The sequence below is a fragment of the Ochotona curzoniae genome, unplaced genomic scaffold (assembly GCF_017591425.1).
Source record: "Ochotona curzoniae isolate NIBS_2020 unplaced genomic scaffold, NIBS_Ocur_1.0 contig_2855, whole genome shotgun sequence".
Lineage (NCBI taxonomy): Eukaryota > Metazoa > Chordata > Mammalia > Lagomorpha > Ochotonidae > Ochotona > Ochotona curzoniae.
Genome location: NW_024465615.1, coordinates 1,421,315 through 1,439,245, shown reverse-complemented (window position 1 = coordinate 1,439,245; position 17,931 = coordinate 1,421,315). Strand labels below are relative to the sequence as shown.

Genomic DNA, 17,931 nt, shown 5'->3' with positions numbered 1-17,931 from the left:
GCTCTTACAAAACATTTTTTTTTTTTTTTTTTTGATTGAAAGGAAGATTTACAGAGACAAGGAAAGACAGAGAAGAAAATCTGTCCACTGTCTTACTCCCCAAGTGACTGCAACTGCTGGAGCTGGGCCACTCTGAAGCTAGGACCCAAGAGTTTGTTCTGGGTTTCCCACACTGGTACAGGATCTCAAGGTCTTTGCCCACCCTCTACTGCTTTCCCAAGCCACAACAGGGAGCTGGATGGGAAGCAGGGCTGTCAAGACACATATTGGCACTCATATTGGATCCTGGCACTTGAAGGGAGAGGATTAGCCAGTTGAGCCATCACACCAGACTCAGTGTAAAATACTTTTTTAGTCTTACCAAGTATGGAGAGATGGGCAATGGAAATTATTATAGTTTTCATTAAGTCATGTGGTAGTTATGTCAGATGTATCTTTTAATATACTTTATATGTGTATATGTATCATCTCGTTTTTTCAAAAAGTTAGATCGTTTGTGAAGTTTGATTGCAGGAGACTTCAGGCAGCATTTGTGAATGCAGTGCACATTTTGTACCGAGCCATGTGGAGGTATATTAAAGGCCAGCAACTTTAGGCAGACTACCTGGGTTTGAATTTTGGCTTTTCCACTTACAGCTTTGTGGCCTTGAATAAGTTATTTAGGTGATAAATGTTTCCTCGTTGGTTTATACGCCAATGGCGTATCCTAGGGTCGTTGTAATAGGAAAATGAAATAATACAGATAGGGTTTTTAAAACAATATCCAGCAATATTAAGCACCTACTGATTGTTGAATGAATTTGTCTCTTGTCTGTTTTTTGTTCCCCCCCCCCCCCCCAGATTTACTAATTTGACAGGGGGAGGTAGTGATTGTCTTTCATTTGCCATTTCGCTTCCCCAAATGCCCACAACAGTTAGGGTTATAAGCCAAGCTGAAACCAGGAATCTGAAACTCCGTCCTTGCTTTCCCACTTGAATGGCAGGATCCTAACACTTGGGCAAAGTCCGTCTCAGCTCCGTTCCTAAGCACATTAACAGGGAGCTGTGTTGGAAGTAGTACAGCCAGGACTTGAAGAACCTGTACTTGTGTGGGATGCCGGTACTGCATGCAGCAGTTGAAATAGTTGCATGCAGCACCCACCCCTGATTACATGTTTGAGAAGTTTGCTATGTTTATAGATGTTCCTGATTTCCTCTAAGTTGGTAATTGGTTCATACTGTGATTTGGTTTGGGATGGAAGGGAGCGTGAGTGATACTGTGTAGTAAGGCTGTTTAAATTTGTTTTAAAGGCAGATGCAGCATTTCATCCAAGATTCATTTCCCCATTTTCTTGGTGACCTGGATTGGCCAGACTGCAATCGGTGCCTGAAACTCAAGTCAGGCGGCAAAGACTTACCTGCTTGAGTCATCACCTGTACCTCTGTGGGTTAGAATTAGCAAGAAGCTGGAATCAGGATCAGAGCCAGGACTGGAGTTAGATGTATTAGAAGGGTGTCTTCACTCTGGGCCAGATGCTTGCCTCAGGAATTTCTGTTTGGTGATTTTTTTCATTGTTTTTGCCTGTATGGTTTCCTGGCAAATTTCCTGTTGAATTGCATAGAGTAATTATATAGATTGTTTACCCTCCTGAAGTGTTTGGCTTGCCCTAGTGCCCAATTCAACATTAACTTTTCCAGGTAGTTTATTTCTTATCCTGTCTTTCCCTTTAGTTTTATATTGGACTATAAAATTGAGCTAAGAATGATTGAAGAGTGATTGGATTTTCAGCAGTGTGTTTTTTTGTTTTTTTTTTTTTTTCCCCTCTTGGTTTTGGTTCCTGAGGAATGATTTTCTCAGCTGCTTTAGTCTTGAAATTTCTGTTTTCAAAACTGGAATTTTCTTCTGTTTTGCTCTCTGTTAACATTTTATTGCTTCATGAATTTTCATTTACTTATTTATTTTTACTTGAAAGTGAGATTAATTGGTTGTTACTGCATCCATGATTAATTTCCTAGTTTGCCACAAAACCTGGGGCTGAGTCAAACCTGGGATTGAGTCATGCAGAAGCCAGGAGCCCAGAACTCATCAGGGGTCTCCCACATTGGAGGCAGAGATCCAAGTATTTGAGCCATCATCTACTGCATGCTGTGTGGCATATTAACAGGAAGCTGCATCAAAAATGGAGTAGCTGGCACTTGACCCCAGACACTTAAATAGTAAATGCTGGAGTCCCGTGTAGGGGGTGTGTGTGCAACATTCAATGGCAAAATGACAGAGATCTTCCATCTGCTGGTTCACTCCTTAAATACCTGCAGCAGTTGGGATTAAGCCAGGCTGAAGCCATGAGGCAGGAACTCCATGTAGATTTCCCCAGTCAGCTGGCAAAAAATGAGCAGTACATGGGGCCCAGCATGGTAGCCTAGTGGCTAAAGTCTTTGTCTTGCAAACTCAGATCCCATGTGGGTGCTGGTTTGTGTTCCTGCTGCTCCACTTCTTTGCAGCTCCCTACCTTTAGCCTGAGAAAGCAGTTGAGGGTGGCTCAGAGCCTTGTCACCTTAACACCCATGTGGCAGACCTGAAAGAAGCTCCTGGTTCCTGGCTTGTGGCTTCAGATCAGCTCAGTTTCGCTCCTGCCATTGTGGCCACTTGGGGGGCGAACCAGTGAGTGGAAGATCTTTCTCTCTGCCTCCTTCTCTGTAAAGCTGCCTTTCCAGTAAAAATAAATCTTTAAAAAAAAAAATGAGCAGTATGTGACTCATTACCTGCTACTTGCCAGGTGTGTTCGTAGACAACTGTGTCAGGAACAATAGCTAGAACCAGGTAATCTGATAGGGATGCAGGCTTTGCAAGTGGCAGCTTAACCCACTGTAACAAAGCTGTGATTCTCTTCTACTTTTTGTTCCCACAAAGATTTATTTACTTATTTGAAAGAGTGACACAGAGAGCTTCCATCCATTGGTTAACTCCCCAAATGATTGCAACAGCCAGGGTTAGTCCATATCAAAGCCAGAGCTTGAGCTCTAGCTGGATCTGCCACATGGGGCCATTGTTTTTCAGCTTTCCCAGGAGCATTAGCAGGAAGCCAGATAGGAAACAGCAACCTGGGCTTGAACCAGTACTTGTAATGGGATGCCCGTATCACAAGTGGTGCCATGACATATTGTGCCACAACCTCCCTTTCATATTCTATTTGAGTCAAGAACAAAAATTCAGTAGTTTTCCAATTACAGATATGGATTTGAAGAAGCAATAATTGCCTTGGTTCAGGCAGGATGTTAACTGGCAGAGCCAGTTAAGTTGAAAGCCAGCTTCTATAACTTAAAAGTAATAATACAAGGAGAGAGAGCTCATCTATTGATTGGTTCATTCCCCGAATGGCTGCAACAACCAGGGGGTGGGCCAGGCAGCATTCAAGAACCTGGAATTTCATCCAGGTCTCATCATGGATGGCAGGAACCCATGGTGCTTTCTCAAAGATGCATTGTGGGGCCCGGCATGATAGCATAATGGTTAAGGTCCTCACCTTGAACGCGCCAGGATCCCATATGGGTGCTGGTTCTAATCCCGGCAGCTCCACTTCCCATCCAGCTCCCTGCTTGTGGCCTGGGAAAGCAGCAGTGGATGGCTCAAAGCCTTGGGACCCTGCACCTGCATGGGAGACCCAGAAAGAAGTTCCTGGCTCCTAGGTTCAGATTTGCGCAGCACTGGCCATTGCGATCCCTTGGGGCGTGAATCATCTGACAGAAGATCTTCCTGTCTATTTTCCTACATATATGTATATGTAGGGGAAAAAAATATATATATATATAAAAGTAAATAAGTCTTAAAAAAAAAAAAAAAGAACAAGTGGCCTAAAGAGCAGTGCAGGGAGGAGGTGCTTCACTTCTCAAGTCCCTGCAAAGGCCAGGGTTGAATCTGACAAAAGCCAGGAGCTTCATCCAGGTCTCTGTGTGAGTTGCCGGGGCCCAAGCGTTTGTGCCATACTCCACTGCTGTAGCTATCAGCAAGGAACTGTATCAGAAGCAGAATGGCTGGAACATAAAAGGGTACACGTATAGGCTGGTGGCACTGCAAACATCAGCTTAACTTGTTATGCCACAGTGCTTGCCCTGGTTGTCAGAATCATGTTGCCAAAATTAAACATGTAAGATTACATTGAGTAATAGAGATATTCTGGGTTTTTTTGTTTTTTACATTTTCTTAAGATTTATTTATTTTTATTGCAAAGTCAGATATACAGAGAGGAGGAGAGACAGAAAGGAAGATCCTGCATCCTATGATTCACTCCCCAAGTGACTGCAACAGCTGGAACTATGATCCAAAGCCAGGAGTGAGGAACTTTTTCCAGGTCTCCCACGTGGGTGCAGGATTCCAAGGCCTTGGGTCATCCTCATCTGCCTTCCCAGGCCATGATCAGAGCTGGATGGGAAGCGGGTCCACCAGGATCAGAACCGGCACCCGTATAGGATCCTGGTGCACTCAAGGCAAGGACTTTAGCTGCTAGGCCACTGCACTGGGCCCTTTTACCTTGGTTTTATTTTGAACGTGTCTTCTATTTGAAATTGTAGTGATTTAAGTCAAGTCAGCTTTTTAGCTATGGAATAGTGAGTGTTGAAGCTTGGTTGCTTTCACAAGTGCCTGTGATGTAGCCATGATATTGCTGAAGGACCTTGCTTTGTGGTGCAGTGAGTTAAGCCCCTGTTTCCGATTCCTGTATCTTGTTTGCTTCCTATTCAGCTTCCTGCTAATGATCTTGGGATGCAGTAGGTCATAGTCCAACTGCTTGGGTTCCTCTCACCTGGATGGCAAATGTAGGTGCAGTTTCTGGCTCCTGGCTTCAGCCTGGCCCAGGCTTGACAGCTGGTAGCATTTGGGAAGTAGACCAGCACATAGAAAATCTTCCTTGCTTTTCTGTCTCTCCATCTTTATCACTCTTTCTAGCTAAATGAATAAATAAATCTCTTTAAAAAGATGTATTTTTGTTGGAAAGGCAGGTTTATAGAAAGAAGGAAAAACAAAGAAAACGATCTCCATCCACTAGTTCACTCCCCAGATGGCCGCAGCAGTCAGGGCTGAGCTGTTCTGAAGGCAGGAGCCGGAAGCTTCCTCTGGGTCTTCATGAGTCCATGGTACCGGGTCTCAAGCTTTGGGTAATTCTGCTTTCCCAGGCCATAAGCAGGGAGCTTAAATAGATCAGAAATAGAGCAGCCAGTATATGAGCTGGCACCCATATGGGATGCTGGTGCTTGGAGGTGGAGGATTAGCCAGTTGAGCTAATAAATCTTTTTTTTTTTTTAAAGATTTATTTTTATTATTTTTTCATTGGAAAGGCGGATATACAGAGAGGAGAGACAGAGAGGAAGATCTTCCGTCCGATGATTCACTCCCCAAGTGAGCGCAACGGGCCGATACTATGCCGATCCGAAGCCAGGAGCCTCTTCCAGGTCTCCCACGCGGGTGCAGGTTCCCAAAGCTTTGGGCCGTCCTCGACTGCCTTCCCAGGCCACAGGCAGGGAGCTGGAAGGGAAGCGGGGCTGCCGGGATTAGAACCGGCGCCCATATGGGATCCCGGGCGTGCAAGGCGAGGACCTTTAACCACTTGCGCCACCGCGCCGGGCCCTGAGCTAATAAATCTTAAGGAAAAATACAGTATTGAAAAAATGATTTGCTAGTTGAGAGATAAAGGATATGACTCCGTTAAAGTCTTGTGCTGGGTTGAGCTGTTGTGGGGCAGTTAGCCACATAGCATAGGACACTCACATCCCATAATGTTAATTTAGTTTGACCTGCTGATGTGTTAACTAGTTGCTTCCTGCTAATGTGTCCTGGGGAGGCAGTGAAATATGGTCTTGGGTCCCTGCCACCCATGTGGAAAACCTGTATGGAGTTGCTGACTTCTGGTTTTGGTCTGATCCAACCCCAGCGGTTTGGTAGCATTTGAGAATGAATCAATATTTGGAAAAATCTCTCTTTTTCTGAAGATTTACTTGAAAGGTATAGATTCAGGGAGAGAGAGATTCTTTCCATCCACTAGTTCATTCCCCCAAACAGCAGCAGTTACCTGTGCTGTGCCAGATTGAAGCCAGGAGTGATGAGCTTCATCAAAGTCTCGCATTGAGTGCAAGGGCCAAGTGTTTGGAAGGATGAAGTGACATAAGGCACAGTGATTAAAATGTTACTAATGATGAGACTGGCAGGCGTGCAGTATTGGCTTTAAAAAGATCTTTTGTTTTTTTTGTCTGTGTTTTTAAACCCCTTTCATTGTTGTCTTCAGTGAATCTAAATGAGGGAGAGAATGAAAGATGTGTGCAAACATGCAAACCTTATATGAGGATGCATCAAAACGTTGATGGAAAAATGGAAGTAAAAGAAAAGTTTGGGAGTAAAAGCAATTGAAGTCCTTTGCATTTTTTCATAACAGGAATTTTCTACAAACTTTGAAAACATATTATATGGAAATTTCAAGAAATTTTACACCAAAATTAACATTTTTTAATTCCATTTTTCTATCAATTTTTGAAGCCCTCTCATAGATAAACTTTCTGTCTTGGTTTCCTGGCAGCTAGAGTTGTGACATGTGACCCAAGCTGTGCCAACTTGGATGCATTTCATTGGGGACTGGCATTTGCAGTGAGAGAGGTAAAGAGACCAGGACAATTTGGAATTCATTCCAGTGGCTATTTGTGGTGGCAGTGCTAGCTGGGTAGTTTCCTAAGTAGGCGCTTTCTGTGGCATGACCTTAGCAGTGGTTTTGACTGCTTAGTATTCCTTGATTTTGCTCGTTTGCCAAATCAGGGAGTATTTTATTTGTTCTTTCAACTCCCATTGTTCTAATAAATTTGTTTTCTGGTAGGTTACCTAAATATGATTTCTTTTTTTCTGTTAATCTGGCTAAGAACTCTGATTTATAAATTTTGCTGTTATAATTTTTTCCTTAAAAAAGAGTTACTTTTATTTGAAGGGGAAAGTTAAAGAGAAAAGGAGAGACAGAGATCTTCCATTCAGTGGTTCACTTACCAAGTGTACATAGTGTCCAGAGCTGAACTAGGCTGAAGTCAGAAGCCAGGAGCTTATTCCAGGTCTCCCGTGTGGGTTCAGGTTCCCAAGGCTTCTGGCCATTCTCCATTGCTTTCTCAGGCCACAAGTAGGGAGCTGGATGAGAAGTGAATAGTGGGAATATGAAGCAACACCCAAATAAGATACTGGCCCTATAGGCAGAGGCTTAGTCTTCTGCACCGCAACTGTAGCCCCATAATGAAAATATTTTGTTTTTTTCTGTCTAGAAAACTTTCCTAATACTGAAAAATACCCATGAGAAAGCAGCATTGTTGTGCAGCCAGTTACACCACTCCTTGGGATGCCAACATTCTGTATTGGATTGCTGGTTTGATTCCAGATGCTTCCACGCCGTTTTGCTTCTCAACTAGCCTAATGCTGATGTGCCAGACAGCCAATACTGGCTCAAAAACTGGGATGACCCCATGCCCCTCCCCACTCAGGCCTACCCCAGCCCTGGCTGTTGCAGCCATTAACAAGTGAACCAGCAAGTGAAAGATAACCTGTCTCTTCCCTCCACTTTTTTGTTTCCTAGCCTCCTCTCTTACTTGCTCCTCTCACTTCTCTTTCTCACTTTTTCAAATAAAAAAAATTTTTTTTCTTTAAGCTGTCATTCCTTAGTTTTTTTTTTTCTCTCTTATTTGAGAGATGACAAAAGCTGTTAATTGAGTCCCTCCCTAAATTTCTGTAACTGTCCTCCAGTTGCTCAATCGGGGTCTCCCATATGGGTAGCAGGAAGCCAGAGTGAAGAGTTGGAGCACGGTGAGAACCCAGGTACTTCCAGTAGGAGGTATCTGTGTCGTCATCTTTCTTTTTGAAAGGTAGAGAGAAACAGATCTTTTATGCATTGATTCACTGCCCAGATGCTTACAACAGCCAGTTACAAGCCAGAGTGAAGCCAGGAGCCCAGAAGTCAGTTCAGATCTCCCACTTGGGTAGTAAGAATCAAAGTACTTGAGCCAGCATGGGCTGCCTTCCAGGGCATGTGTTAGCAGGAAGCTTTATCTAAAGCAGAGAAACGGAGCCTTGAGTCAGGCACACCTGTATAAGCACCTGAAATGACAGTTTAACTGCTGTGTCATATTTTCTCTCTACCCTCATCCCCATGGTCCTAACCAGTGTGCTAAATGCCTGCCTTTCCCTTTAATTCTTACAAATGCAGGGTATGTATAGAATACAGTATATAAATATACAAGATGTTGACTTCATTCAGAAAGCCCTCCTCCCCCCCCCCCGCTATTAACGGGTGAATCTGTCTAGATTTCTGTCCAAGGTTTCTATGTTCTGCTAAGATAGGGTCAACTTGCTTTTTAAATGGTGATGCCCAGTTTGTGTGTGAGTGTTCATGTCCTAAAACAGCCTCCAGGTTGTACTGATAACTTCTCCAGCTAATCCAAAAAATGTTTATTACAGGTAGCTGTTGAAAGCTGTATCTAAACCTGCATCTTGTTTCTTCAGTCTCTTTACTGTAGTCAGCAACACTGACTTTGAGGTGGCGCCTGCTGTCCTGAGAATGGTTTTTCTATGTAGCTATTTTTTATTGTGTAACTTGTTTTTATTTCCTAATTCCTATATATATTTTTTAAAGGTTTATTTATTTTTATTGGAAAGGCAGATATACAAAGAGGAGAGACAGAGAGGAAGACCTTCCATCTGATGATTCACTCCCCAAGTGACTGTTAGGGCTGGTGCTGCGCCATTTCGAACCCAGGACCAAGGAACCTCCTCCAAGTGTCCCACGTGGGTGCTTTTAGCTGTCCTTGACTGCTTTCCCAGGCCACAAGCAGGTAGCTGGATGGGAAGTGGGGCTGCTGGGATTAGAAAGGGTGCCCATATGGGATTCTGGCGCATTCAAGGGGAGGACTTTAGCCACTAGGCCACCACGCGGGGCCCCAAATTCTTATATTTTTATACTCTGAAATTCATATAAAATCAAATTGATTCCCTTCTGGAAGCCCATACCCCGCCTTGCAGGATCCAAGGTCATCGGAACAACAACCAGGAGCACTGAGCAGTCCACAGAAACAAAACAGTAAACTTCCTTCGGGACTAGGGAGAGGAGCTTTCTCTGGTTCTTGCCTGGTTCTAACTTTGGGTCCCCACTCTCTCTCATAATGACTGTCAGGATTGCTCCAGAAACCCCTCAAAACAAACTAACAAATAAACAAAAAAAAACCTAGAATAGATGGAGAACAGCAAAGAAAGCTTAGAAACAGGAAATGGGCAGTGGGGATGCACTTATAACTCACTGGGTGGGACACGAAGATTGGTTGCTCCTCACTAGGGTATTGAGGATTTCTCTGCACACCCCTCCTAAAACGGGTCACCTAAACTGTTGACATAGGTCTTGTTAGAGTTATAGAGCTAGACTACCCGAAAAACAGCCAGGGTCTGCAAAAATCTTGCTTCAATGCCATAAACTGCTAAATACTAAAATTAAAATAGACATGAGACAGCTGAATAGTAATCTATAGCCATTTTAAGGTGTATAGAACCCAGCTGTATATAAACTAATAATTGCAATGTCAATGTAGAAGTCATAGGATGTGGTTCAGAACTTGTACTCTTTTTGTTGTTGTTGTTGTTGTTTTCTCTCTCTCTCTTTGAACATGCTGGTTACACAATATCATGTCAACTAATTCCAGTACGTTATAAATTGTTACTGATGTAATCTCTGGGCTTTCAATTGATTGGGATGATCCTCTTTCGGCTGTACCTTCAGACCAGAGACTGTCTCCCCATGAAACTGTTGAACTTATCTGCCCAATAAGATGCTGGACTCTATGCTTTGTAGATGCTTGCAAGGAAAAAAAATCTCAACTGAATTTGATCTGTGGTAATGCAACAAGATGGAAGAATCCACCATGTGGGGGGGAAGCGGGTTTAAAGTATGATTTACACAGTATAAACCCACTTAATTCAGTGGTTTTTACTTCGCTCAGTTTTACAATCATCACTGTTTTCATTCATCTCCCAAGAAGAAAACTATAATCACTGGCAGTGACTCCCTTCAACCCATTTTTCCTCCAGCCTTGGGCAACCACTGATCCAATTCTGTCTAAATTTGCCTGCTCAGGACGTTTCATGTATCTAGATCCATAAAAATAGGATCTTTAGGGCCTGGTGCCATGGCTCAATGGATTAATTCTCATCTTACAAGAACTGGGATCCCATATGGTATCAATTCATATCTCAGCTGCTTCAATTCCATTCCAGCTCTCTGCTTATTATGGCCTGGGAAAGCAGTCAAGGATGGCCCAAAGCCTTGGGACCAGTACCCATGTGGGAGACCTGCAAGAAGTTCCTGGCTCCTGGGTTCAGATGGGCTCAGCTTGGCAATTACAACCACGGGAATAAACCAGCAGATGGAAGAGCTTTCATTTTGTCTTTCCTTTTCTTTGTAAATCTGATCCAGCTTTCTAATAAAAAGTAAATTTTGGTTTTTAATTTCTAAAATTTTTTAGAAGATTTAGATTCATTTATTTTTATTGGAAAGTCAGATGTACAGAGAAAGGAAGAGTGACAAAAAGAACTTCCATCTGCTGATTTACTTCTCAAGTGGCCTCACCGGCTGAATCTGAGCAGATCCGAAGCCAGGAGCCAGAAACTTCTTCCAGGTCCCCCGTGTGGGTGTAGGTTGCCAAGGCTTTGGGCCATCCTTGACTGTGTTCCAGGTCACAAGCAGGGAGCTGGATGGGAAACAGGGCAGCTGGGACAATGAACTGGTGCCCATAGGGAATCCTAGTGTGTTCAAGGCAAGGGCTTGAGCCATGAGCTACCTCGCCGGACCCAGGGATGGAACTTCTAAGGATTAAGTCTTGAGGTCTGTGTCTTCATGAGTGTATTGTCTTAAATGGATTGGGGGAATGGTCTCTGATAACAAGATTTTGATCTCCAGCCTGTATCTCAACATGAAATACGTATTCACATCCAGCTGCCTGTTACATCTGTATCTAAACATCTGATAGCCTCCTGAAAGTTAAAATGTTCCTTTAACAAGTTTGTCAGTTTGTGATACCTGTGATAAATTAATAGAGTCCCTAAGTTTACTAAGATGGCTGTAGATAATTAATAATAGCCATCAGTAGTCTTTAAAGGATATACCACAAAAAAAACCCAGAATAATCACATTGTGGGCCTGGGGCGGTAACCTAGTTGGTTTGTGTAAAATCCATGCACAGTTTTATAGGCATCGTGTAAGATCTAGATTCACTGTTGATTTAAATAATGTCATAATGAATTTTTCTGAGTTTTTAACTTTTTTTTTTTGAGGCAACCAATTTAATCAAGGCCTTCAGTAAAGTTATGTCGTGAAAGTATGGCCTTGAGCTGCTACAAAAGCCAGGATAGATAATACACATGGTAGTGGTGTAGGAACAGACAATGGAGTAGAAACCTGGGAACAAGATGCGTATGTAAGTGTGGGTAACTCTAGATATAGATTTGGGGATGATTTACGAAAAGAATGGCTTTTTAATTAAGTGAAGGAGTGTTCTGGAACAGTTGATAATTTGACCCAAACTTCATTCCATAGCCATATCAGTTCACAGCCTGATTAAAGTCTTCTCAAATACTTGGAGTAAGTTTGAGGATTGATGGGGAGGCATGATGAAGCTGGGAGTACAGAACTCATCCTTGGTCTCACACACAGGTGGCAGGGACTCAAATAGTTGAGCCTCCCAGGATGTTCATTAACCAGAAGCTGGACTGGAGTAGAACTTGGGTTTAAACCCAGGCACTCCAAACAGCACCTTTACCACCATGTCAAATGACTATGCCTGCAGTTTTACATGTGAAAGTTAAAGCCATGAAGCTTAGAATTAATATAGGTAAATTCTTTGGACTTTGAGGAAGAAAGGTTACTCTAACATGTAAAGGGGCTGGCGGCGTGGTCTAGTGGCTAATGTCCTCACCTTGAACACACTGGGATCCCATATGGGCGCCGGTTCTAGTCCCGGCAGCTCCACTTCCCATCCAGCTCCCTGCTTGTGGCCTGGGAAAGCAGCAGTGCATGGCCCAAAGCCTTGGGACCCTGCACTCGAGTGGGAGGCCCGGAAGAAGTTCCTGGATCCTGGCTTTGGATCGGCACAGCACTGGCCCCTTGTGCTCACTTGGGGCGTGAATCATTGGACGGAAGATCTTCCTCTCTGTCTCTCCTCCTCTCTGTATATCTGACTTTGTAATAAAAATAAAATAAATCTTAAAAAAAAAAGTAACATGTAAAAATGTAAATCATGGGCCCGGCGCTGTAGCCTAGTGGCTAAAGTCCTTGTCTTGCACATGCTGGGATCCCAGATGGGCACTGGTTTGTGTCCCAGCTGTTCCATTTCCCATCCAGCTCCCTGCTTGTGGTCTGGAACCCTGCACCTGCGTGGGAGATCCAGAAGTTGTTCCTGGCTCCTGGCTTCCAACTGGCACAGCCCCAGCCATTGCAGCCACTTGGGGAGTGAATCATTGGACGGAAGATCTTCCTCACTTTCTCTCCTCTATATAGCTGGCTTTCACAAAAACAAAATGTAAGTCGTAGGGCCCTGCATTGTGGTGTAATGGGTTAAACCACATCTTATGTAGGAGCATTCATATTGCCAAGCCAATTGAAGTTCCAGTTACCCTGCTTCCAGTCCATCCAGCTTCCACTAAAGCCCCTGGGAAGGCTGCAGTAGTTGGCTTAAGTACTTAGGTCCCTGCGGTACATGTGGGAAGACAAGGACGGAGTTCCTGCTTTGGTCTGGCCAGAAACTGGATTTGTACCCATTTGAGAAGAATGAGATATCTTTGTTTCTGTTGCTCTGCCTTTCAAATAAGCAGATTAAATAAAAAAAATCAACTTTCACGAAAATGAAGAACTTTTCTTCATCAAAAGACATTAAGATTTTCCAAACAAGTAGTCAAAACCTTTTCATGCTTCAAATAATAAAAAGGCAACTGAAGAATGAGTATTTTATAAAAAAGGAATCACTGACAGCTGATAGTTTAAAAGGTGCAAGTGAAGTCCACAGTCGGTCATCACCACGTCATGCCCCAGCAGAGAATATCTTGCTTCCTGACAATACTACCTTGGTGAGGAGAGGTAAACACTATTTAAGACGCAAATAGCTAATTCCTGATTTGAACACCATATGAGATTGCTTCATGGAATTGAGTGTGTTTTATCCTACTAGTCAGTAGTCCATTTGTTTATACTTACTCAGCAAGTACATGACAGTGTTCTGTGTTTTTGGAATTGGTGAGACAAAGAAAAAGTGATGGCAGTAAACTGAGAGTAGTGTTTCAGTATTATGGGCAATACAACTGTTCAGGACTTCCTTACTATGACATTGCAGATTATATGTCTGGGATCAGTATCTGAGTTAGGGGATTGAAAATGGTGTATATATCAGAAAACTGGATAATTGTGTGTGTGTGTAATGGGTGAATCCTTGCCCTGCTTTGAATTGTAGATTCTGTGGATTTGTAAGAAAAAATGCCCTCCCCAGAGTCTGTACACAGTCCTGTTAGAAAAAAGTTTCTAGACTGGACTGCAGAAAGCAGGATCAAGGAATTACCCTTCAGCTGTTCTTTCTTTCTGCAAACTGGCCAGTAACTTCAGGTCTGAGCCAGTGAGCAAAGCTGTCCAATCCCAGCTCACCAGAGTTCATCTATCAATGTGGGACTGTTAGTAGGAAGGCTTTTCTGATTCGTGTTTAAATGTCAATGGGGCGTACATAGTTTATACTCTGATCAATCCAAGTTTTCTAATTTAAATTAATATCCAAAGAATATCCTGGGGTTGTTACCTGAGTGATAGATGGATAAGACTGACAGAGTTGAGAAGGCTTTTGTTCCCACGCTTGTGTAGTTGACCCCATTCTGAGGCTCAGGTGATGTATTTTTTTTTTTTAAGATTTATTTATTTTTATTGGAAAGGCAGATATACAGAGAGGAGGAGAGACAGAGAGGAAGATCTTCTGTCCAATGATTCACTCCCCAAGTGAGTGCAACGGCCGATGCTATGCCGATCCAAAGCCAGGATCCAGGAACTTCTTCCGGGCCTCCCACTCGAGTGCAGGGTCCCAAGGCTTTGGGCCATGCACTGCTGCTTTCCCAGGCCACAAGCAGGGAGCTGGATGGGAAGTGGAGCTGCCGGGATTAGAACTGGCACTCATATGGGATCCCAGTGTGTTCAAGGTGAGGACTTTAGCCACTAGGCCACCGGGCCCAGGTGATGTATTCTTATTGCTGGCTGGAGGCTTTCCCTTCAGCTACTACAGCTGTGTCCCCTGCATCGTCTTGATGGCTCTAATATGTTGTTATATTCATTGTGTAAGAGGTGACCCATTCCATCTGTCCTCACAGGGGCCTTCCTTGTTCTCTGTTAAGTTCTTTTTTCTTTTTAAATTTATTTATTTTTTTTACAGGGAAGTGGGTAAGACTATTATTTCCACATTGTTTCCTTCATGTATCTGAGGTAAAGGGGGTTTTAAGGGAGAAGCCCAACCCAATTTCCCACCCACCCCAGGTCCTTGATCTGGGCCATGCTATGAGGGTCTTGCTCAAGTGGTTTTGATAGTTCAGCAGTAACGAATTGCTGCCAGTCTTGCCACTCCAAGCATGATGAGGTCGTTGAAGAATCCACCGATTAACATAGTCCATCATGGAGTCTCTGTTTGCCCTGTTTTTCACTGCCAACTTCTGGCTGAGGTGGTTGATTGACTTGTTCTGTCCTCTGTGTTTTCATGGTTAGGGTTCCAAGTCCGGCAGTTCGATTGGGATGATCCCCAAAAGCACTTTGTCTGAAGTGATCCCAGACCAGATTCCTGTGTGTACTAGCAAGTACAGGGCCCGGCACAGTCCATCGCCCTAATCAGCTGGTGGTTGCAATTACTGGGTTGGTTCTGTTTCCAGCACTCTCTTCCACTGGAACCAATAGGTGTCGCAGTCCAGCCTGGTTCTGCCCAGCACACACTCGACCTTCACATAAACCAGTGGGAGCTGCAGCCTAGTTGGAGTGACCCCAGTAACCCTCACCAGGCCCGCCCCCTACCCTGGTTTGGCAGTATGTGTAGCAGACTAGTCCAGTCTGTCCCACATCCCATTTGGCTCTCATACATGTCAAAGGGCATTGAAGCCTAGTTTCCATCTAACCAGCTCCACTGTTCAGCCCACACCGATATTGTTGGGTGCCTTTCACTTGATCTTAGACAAAAGGCCGAGAAGTGGTGGTGGGTGACTTTCTGTCTTGCCACCCTAGCCCCTGTCCTGGTTTTCATGCCCTCTAGTGGCAGTGGTAACCCAGGAGGGAGGTGCCACTATTTCCCTTCTAGGCCACTCCCACTCCTGGATTATGCACTTTCCAGGTGGTTCTGTGGTTTGACTTGACAGAATTAGCTCCCAGTGCCAGCTTCTGCCAGCTGATGCTGTGATTAAGCCCAAACAACCCTCACCCACTCTAATTTTGGTTTGCAACAGTAGGAATAATCTGCCCGGCCTGGCTTTTCCCTGGTCTAGTCCACATGAGGCACACAGGTATTATAGCCCTGCCTGGTCTGGTCTGCACCCATCCCAGCTCACGCTCTCCAGTGGGAGTAGCGGTTCAGCAGGGTAGCACTCCCATATTCCCCTGCCAGCTCCGTTCCTTCCCTTCCTGGTTCTCACGTGTGCTGTTTGGGCGCTGTGGTCACATCTGGCACAGATAACCTCACCTCGGCATTCTGTAATGTGCACTGTTTTGTCACGACCGAACCTGGCTCGACCCACAGTCTGTTCTGGTGCTCAGATTCACCAATGGATAATGTGAACTGATTCAGCCTGGTCTGCCCCAGACCCATGCCAAATGTATGCCAGTGGGAAACTTTCCAAGGCATGTTTTGAGCTGTTTCCTTTCATGCCTCTTGAGCTTACCTGCAGGGTCTGTGTCCTGCCAGAGGAGTTGCCCAGGCTCCTCCATCAGCACCTCTCCCAATGCTAGATTTTGCGCATACCAGGGGGTCCATGAGCCAGCCCTACTCAGTTCACCTCCTGTCATAGCAGGAACAGTGGCTCTTCCTGACTAGCCTTCAACCCAATCTGGTTGTTACTATTGGATGTTTCAGCCCAGCCACGGCTTGTCCATACTCACATACAACTCACACGTCGTGGTTCAGTAGGGGCTGAGACCTAGCCTAGTCTGTCCCACATCTACCCTGGTCTTCCAGAGCACCAGATGGTGTGGATTCTAGCCCGGCTTGGTGCATCTAGTCCCAGTCCACACTTGTGCTAAGTGAGACTGCAACTGTATCCTGGTCAGAATGCAGCCCCCCAATCCAGTCCCATACTCCTTGGTAGGAACCTCAACCCAGCTAGGGTGTCCCTTTAGTTCCCCAACTGGGCCTGTCCCAGGTATAGATTGCACACATGCTAGTGGTTGCTCTGACTCATCTTGGCACAGACCCTCACCTGTCCCAGCCCTTGCCTTAGACACTGTGTCTTAGTGTCCCTGGCTCATGCAGACCAGTAGGTACAAGAGCTTAGCTCAGCATGACCTGTGCTCTATCCTGATTTCTAATTTTACGGTTACCATTTTTCCTTAATGTTGTTTATATTTTTTAACAATTAGTTCTCCATATGAACCCAGCATCCAGTTATGTCTTCTCCCCCTGCACAGTCTTGCTTGTCACACATGCTACAGCATCTGTGCAAAGCATCTTGCTGCATGAAAGCACTAGATCTCATTGGCCCTGTTTCTCTGCCAGGATGCCTTCATCTCATTCAGGTATATTTTGCTTATACTGCTATAAATGGGTTCTATGTGTACCCTGCTTGGGGCTTGTGCAGTTCCTACCTTTGGTGCCACGGATCTTTACCTTGTTTAATCTCACTTAATCATTCCTGGACAGAAATTCTTCTGGGAGAAGAAGTAGGAACATAGAAGGATGCACTGGTAGGTGTGGCAGCCTGGCACAACCAACTGCCAACTGTAGCCCTAATGCACCACTGGGTATAGTGGCCCAGTTCACCCCGTTTTCAGAACCATTACCAAGTTGTATGGGAAATGGAGGAGCAGAGACATGAACTGGTGCCCATATAAGATCCCAGCCAGCATGTACAAAGTTAAGATTTAGCCACTGAGCCATTGCTTCAGGCAATTTATGTGATCTCTCAATGCATTTATAATTAGTAAACCTAACGCAATAGCTCAACTGGATAATCCTCTACCTACAAGCTCCACTTCCCATCAACCTCACCGCAAAGAAGAATGGCCCAAAATCTTGGGACCCTGCCACCCACATGGGGGACTTGATGCTTCAGGTCTAGGTGTTGTGGGCAGCTGGGGAGTAAACCAGCAGCTGGAATACCTCTGTCTCTTCTCTGTGAATCTACCTTTCCAGTGAAAGTAAATCTTGAAATAGATACTAAAAACTTTAAATCTCTAGTTGATAACTTGTTACATAAACATATACATGCATGAGGAATACTAAAGTAGCTTTTATTGATGATCTAGTTCTGGATAATATGAAATAGATTGTGATGACTGGTAATATGCCAGCAAATTATTTAATTTTTTGGCCACTTTGGCAATTTGTTTCTTTTGTGAAAGAAGTGTTAAACTGAGTTTTTTTGCATTCTGAATTTTATAGCTAATTAAAGAAATGGGTATATATAAAAAGCAAGTTGTGGGCTTGGCACAATGATTTAGTGGCAGAATTCTTGCCTTGCATGTGCCAGGATCCCATATCAGCCAGTTGTGTCCTGGCTGATCCACTTTCCTTTTAGCTCCCTGCTTGTGGCTTGGGAAGGTAAGTAGAGGATGGCCCAAAGCCTTGTGACCCTGTACCTGCATGTGCGATCTGGAAGAAGTTTCTGGCTTCAAATTGGCTCAGCTCCAGCAATTGCAGCCACTTGGGGAGTAAGTCATTGGACGGAAGATCTTCTTCTCT

At 44.3% G+C, this 17,931-nt stretch overlaps 1 protein-coding gene across 2 annotated transcripts in view; it reads left to right on the top strand.

Moving 5' to 3' along the window:
• Nucleotides 1-17,931, top strand: part of GPBP1L1 (GC-rich promoter binding protein 1 like 1) — a 54,863-nt gene that overhangs the window by 4,637 nt on the left and 32,295 nt on the right. The window lies entirely within an intron of this gene.